This window comes from Arachis stenosperma, chromosome 8 (assembly GCF_014773155.1).
Source record: "Arachis stenosperma cultivar V10309 chromosome 8, arast.V10309.gnm1.PFL2, whole genome shotgun sequence".
NCBI classification, from domain to species: domain Eukaryota; kingdom Viridiplantae; phylum Streptophyta; class Magnoliopsida; order Fabales; family Fabaceae; genus Arachis; species Arachis stenosperma.
The window spans coordinates 28,917,507-28,924,241 of NC_080384.1; the positions used below are offsets into that span (position 1 = coordinate 28,917,507).

Sequence of the window (6,735 nt, forward strand, 5' to 3'; positions counted from 1 at the left end):
TGTAATCATTTTAAAACTTGCATTGAATAAATGAAAAAAAAAGTTCTGTGTTCTTGCGAATTTCATATTGTAATTGGTGTAACATTAACCATTGACAACATAAAGAAGTGTAAACCTGTGTAAATTAAGGATAAAATAAGCAATTGTCAACTTTAATCACAATGACTGTGACTCATAATCAAGCAACTCATTGTCATTGTAAAGACAGATAATACCCAAGGATTTTTAATTAATTTTATTTAATTAATCATTAAAATAAATAATTTATTCTGAGTTGGCACTAAGGGGACACCTCACTCAAACTAACGGTGCCAGTATGGAATAAAGAGAGCCACATGTCCACTCAAACTAATGATGCCACACACCGATGGCCGAAAGAGTAAATGTGTCTGTCCAAGTGTATAAATCTGTGCATGCATGACTTGTTAAATGATTAAGATGTAGTCGTGTCCAACGTGTGAACTTTTAGGTGTATTTTTGTCCATTCTTCCGTATTTTTATTTGGGGCTTAATATTCTATTTTTTTAATGTGTCTCACAATTCAAAAGAATTCGTGGGAGGGGTCATTTCAATGCATTTTTTGATCTATAACAAATAATTTCGAAAAATGATAGAATTAAGAATATCTACTAAAAAAACTAATACAATCCATAATGAAGTACCAAAAAATACAACATTTTTGTTACTTGATCAACTATCAGGAGAAAAAAATACAACCGATATACTAATCAATAAAATTGATGAAGTAGCAATTAGTGCAAAAACAGTCAATTGAAAAGTTATAGCCATATTTCTAATCCTCCAATTTACCAACAAAAGAAAATTATACCATTTGATCCCAACTCCTTGATTTCGTTATAAAAAAAATTATAATAAAAAAATATATTTTAATGTTTTATCATGAAACTATTGATTTTATATAATGTATTACCTATCTCTTTCTTTTTAGACATGAATCAAAGGTGTGTTTCTATTTAAAAAAAAAGACATGCTGGATTATGCATTTTCTATGATATTTAGAAGAATTAAAAATGACCAATTGATTCACACTGGATATCTATGCCATCGATCATCGATCGATACTAACTATATTAATTCATATAGTTATGTTCTATTCAGTAGAATAAAGATAAAATAGAAATTGGCTTTTTGGTTGGAGAGATGGCTGAGTGGTTGATAGCCCCGGTCTTGAAAACCGGTATAGTTCACAACACGAACTATCGAGGGTTCGAATCCCTCTCTCTCCTTTGATTTTTGCTGGATAAAAGTATTTTTTTTATTGATTTTGGTTGGTTCAATTTTTTTGACTCGGTGATACTATCACTTAGCCGAGCCTAAAAAAAGATTCAGAATTTCGATATAATTAGATTAGATAGAAATGGATTAAAACGAGAAGTAAAATACTTTTTATTTTTTATTTTAATCTGACCCGCTCGACTCAACCCTATATGTATGGTAAAATCAACGTGATTCCTACTTCAAGCATTAGATCTCATATCTCAATTAAGAGGAGTCATGGAAAGAACAGGTTCAAAATCGCGATCAATTCCTTTTTCAAATCCTGCGGCAGCTGCGCGAGCTCTTCCCGCGTGCCATAAATGACCTACGAATAGGAAGAATCCTAGAACAAAATGAGAAGTAGCTAACCAACTTCTAGGAGAGACATAATTGACTGCATTGATCTCGGTAGCTACGCCACCCACGGAATTTAAAGAACATAAAGGAGCATGAGTCATATATTATGTGGAACAACGTTCTTGCCAAGACTGTATGACTTTTTTAAGGAATTTCGATCCTCTAAATTTTGAATTTCACTTTAGAGAGTAAAGTGTGATCTTTCACCATTTATTTCATAGGTGGAACCAAGAGAAAATATGAGAGAGAAACTATTCAAGAGTGAAAGATTACACTTTATCCTCTAAAATAAAATTCAAAATTTAGAAGATCCAAATCCTTTTTTAAGTCTACTCAAATCCAAACCATTGGGACCTCTTAAAGGTTCTAACCAAGGAACACGTAAATCCCAAAAACGTATAGTTTCTCCCCCAAAAATTACTTCTCCGGCCGAGAAACATATTAAATATTTACCTAAATCGATAGGTCTCTAAGCGGATCCTACATTAGTCACAAGACGTTAGTCTCTAACTAGAAAAATAAATGTTTAAACTTGAGAAGCTTCTGGACAAGTGGGCTCGTAATGATAAGTGATGTTATTAAACCAGACAAAGCAACAAATAATAAAGACAAAAACAGATAAAATACCTAAACTATAAGACAAATAAGTTTTTCCGGATCATACAAGTGCAGGCCGAGCCCACGCAAAAGGTTTGGTTAAAATATGCCAAATTCCACCAAATATACAAATCGAACCCAACCATACATACCCCCAATTATATATTCCAAATTGTCCACACTAACAATTCATCCCTCTTCTCCAAAAAGTGATTTTAGTAAATAACTAAATATAATACTTGGACTAAGGGTCAAGTTGATAATTTTTTCTTACACTCCTTTTTCGGAGCCCAACTATTATATATACTCCCAAAATAAAGAGTCTTGAATATTAGAAGAAAAGTATCTATACCTAACAAGACTAAGTGAATACCTAAAATTATAATCATTTTATTTCTATCTTTCTATATATAACTGAAGAATAAAAAAAATTCTTCAAGAGTCTCAGTCCAGAAGTGCGTGATAAATACCACTAAAGTCTAATACTATAAAGAAAATTAAGTGAAGTATTTCGGACACAAAGTATAAAAAAATGTCTATAACCTTCCTCCCAGGACCTACCCCCAACCTAGAGTTGCTAGATGGGAAAGTAAAATAATTAAGTCTTACTCATACATAGTTGCACTGTTAATATATTATTCCTTATTTGAGATCATAGTATACAATAAAAGTGTTTAAATTTAAACTGATTTAAATTAAATTGCTCATCCAATCCAATTCAAATCGAAAAACGATTAAAACTACACTAATTTGGATTTTATTTTTTGCAAACTGGTGGATCGGATCGATTTTCGAATATACTTTTCATAACCGATCTAATATAATTTAAACCGCACAATATGGTATAATATTATTATTTTATTATTATATTTACAATTATACATTTATACTTATAACATGTTCAATTTTATATATTTTTATATTATTTATGTATTATTATTATTTAATAAATATTTTATGTTTTGATTTATTTATTTATTTTAACTAACTTATAATTTTTATTTTCATTCAATCCAGTAAAATTAATATTCGAATCGAATAAATTTTTTATTCAAAATCAATTTAAATTGCACGGCAAACACTTTCTATCTTTTGAACCAAATCCTACTTTTTGCTATGATTATAAATTTATAACATAATAAATACGCTTTTTATTTTTGATATGGAGAAGAGAACGTAGTAATACAACACTGTGAAGAAGAGAGATGTTTTTTATATATATGGTGTCAGCAGATAACGGACCCTCCGTTTTGAGTTTGGAAAAAAAAAAGTTAAACATCCGAATCGGACGGTCCGATTTGTAATTTTGAAATAAAATAAAATTTAATGTTGAAATCGGACCTTTCGATTTGGTGTTTATTTTCTTCTTCAAACAAATCGGACCTTCCGATTTGTAGTTTATTTTTTTCTTCAAATAAATCGAACCATCTGATTTGAATAAAACACCATATAAAAAAACATCTAATCTTCTAATATCAATGTATTACATATATATTTAACCAATATAAAAAAAATTAGCCAAATAAATAACCTTTTGGATAACTTAATTCTCTTGGATTTTTACGTAAATATATCGTCGTTTATTTTCTTTGTTAGCAAGAGAGATAAACAAAACACATCCCTTAGCTTTATTAGATCAAAGGAGGTCTATGCAAAGAAATAATAGTAGATTATTTAGATATATTTGGATAGAAGAAAAATAAAAAAGAAAAAAATATTATAATTTTATTTTTATATTATAATATATATTAAAAAAGTGAAGAAGTAATATTAGAAATAGAGAGAAAAATATTAATTTTTTTTCTATTTTTTTTCAATGTTAGAAAGAATTCACTAATTTTTTTCTATTCATTTTTTTAAATTTTTTTTCAACTAAACAATAAAAAATAATTATTTTTTTTCTCATTTTTTTTCTCTCTTTTTTTTCCTTTTCATTTTCCTCTCAAACAAACATAGCATTAGCTTTCTGATTGTCCATTCTTATTTTCTTGTAACTCATTGTCAAAGCACCTTTTACTTCAAAGAGTACAAATCCTTCATTTAAGAATGGTTTAATTTCCGATTATACAAAATTAAAGCACCTGATACACGTTCAATAATTTGTTACTGCTGCACATATTTAATAAATAAAATAGTTTATTAATATTCATATTCTAGTAATTATTAGAACTATCTTTATTATATGATAAATTTCTTATTAAATCCACGGAAAAGTAGAACTTGCAGTATTGTCACAATATACAATGTGTACAAAACATAATAATTTTTATTAATTTAAATACATAAATTTTTCTTACAATAATAACTAGAAGTTAAAGCAATGTTAAAACATTAAAAATTATTCTCTTGGTTTTCATTTCACGCAATGGTGTAAGAATCAAATGTTGTTATAAAGACAACACTTAATATGATTGAATATATTATTTTAATAAATATTATGAAATTATATTCTATAAAAAAAATAAATCGTATAACTAAGGGAAAAAAACCCGAATTTAACTTTTGGAGAAGAGAATATATAGGTTGGATTGTAGTGTAGAAGAGGATCCAGTGCAGGAGTCCCAAATAGAGGGATTTTTTTAATAAATAAATTAATTATTTTATTTACTAAAATACATAATTTATAACGTATTTATTAATTTATATTACATTAATTTATCTCATTTACAGTATAAATGAGATAATTATAAATGTATTTCATTTATTGTATCTCATTTACGCTGTAAATAAAATATGTGTATTTTTTAAATTTTATATCTTAACGTGTAAATAATATATATTTATAATTATCTCGTTTACACTATAAATAAAATGAATCAATGAGATAAAAATTGATAAATAAGTTACAAATTATATATTTTGATAAATAAAATAATTAAATTATTTATTAAAAAAAAATCCTCTAAATAGATAGTCATGGTCCTTTAAAGTTTTAAGTAATTGAGCAAGTTGCATGCCTCCTGTCACATATATATAGGATGCCATTCTTTGGGACCAAAACCCCTCTCTTTTTGGTACGGATAACATTAATATCCAATAGACATTTACATTGATGCATTTTATATATAGACCACTAAGCAAATTACATTTTCTACTTTAGTTCTTATACTTTCTCCTATTTTATTTTCCTTTTTCATTTTACTGGATAAAAATTCATAAAGTTAAATTTCACCACAGAGGAGTTTGATTCATATATATTAATTAAAAAATATTGAAAGAGATATTTATATATTTAAAATTTTTTTTGTAAGTATATCAATATACCGATATTTGAATAAATTTTAACTATTAATTTTAATTATATATTATATATTTTTTTATAATTAAAATTAACAATAAAAAATTACTAAAACACAACTAAACTGATACACTTAAAAAATTTTCTATATTTTATGTGTCTTTCTTTCAATTTCTATCAACAAGCATTTGTACTCTCTCTTATTTTATTTTCTATTTTTATTCTACAAATAAAGATTAACAAAGTCGAATTTCATCACAAAAAAGTTTGATTCATATGTATTAGCTACAAAAATCAAAAGAGATATTCATATGTTTTATGTATCTTTTTCTTCTGTTTCTATCAACAAGTATTTGTATTCTCTCCTATTTTAGTTTCCTTTCTCACTCTTCAGTCTTCACAATAAAAATCAGCAAAGTCGAATTTAATGACACAAGAGTTTGATTCATATGTATTAGTTAAAAAAAATAAAATCGAAACAGATATTCATATGTTTTATATGTCTTTTTCTTTTCTATTTTTATTAACAATTATTTGTACTCTATCCTATCTTACTTTCTTTTTTTATTCTAGACAATAAAAATCAGCAAAGTTGAATTTCTCACAAAAGAATTTGATTCATATGTATTAGTTAAAAAAAAGTACAGTATTGTTTTTGTTCTCAATATTTTGGATAAATTTTAAAGTTATCCCTAACATTTCAATTGTCATATTTAAGTCTTAGCGTTTTAAAATTCTCAATATTGTCCTGTCATTAGGAATCCGTTAACAAAATTAACTGCGGGCACAAAATTGAGACTACTTTAAAATGTTAGAAACTTAAATAGGACAAAAACGTTGGAAATAAAAACGATACATAGAAATAAATTTTAGTTTTATCCTTCAATAATATTAATTTTTTACTATACATAATATTCAATTATTTTTTAATCACATTTAAGTAAATTATATTTAATCACATTACTTTTATTCTAAATAAATTTATTTTTTAATAATTTTACACTTAAAGTTATAAGTTAATATAAAATATAAAAAGATTATTTAGAATGAAAGTAATGTGATTAAGTATAATTTACTTAAATGTAATTAAAAATAATTGAATATTATGTACAATAAAAAATTGATAATATTGAAGGATAAAATTAAAATTTATTTCTATGTATAATTTTTGTTCCCAACATTTTTGTTCTATTTAAGTCCCTAATATTTCAAAATCGTCTCAATTTTGTCCCACTGTTAATTCTGTTAACGGATCCTAATGGCAG

At 26.0% G+C, this 6,735-nt stretch overlaps 1 non-coding gene across 1 annotated transcript; it reads left to right on the forward strand.

Annotated features, from left to right (window-relative positions):
- Nucleotides 1-1,155: 1,155 nt before the first annotated feature.
- Nucleotides 1,156-1,247, forward strand: TRNAS-UGA (transfer RNA serine (anticodon UGA)). The gene has a single exon. It is a non-coding gene; the product is annotated as a tRNA-Ser (tRNA).
- The last annotated feature ends 5,488 nt before the right edge of the window (nt 1,248-6,735 follow it).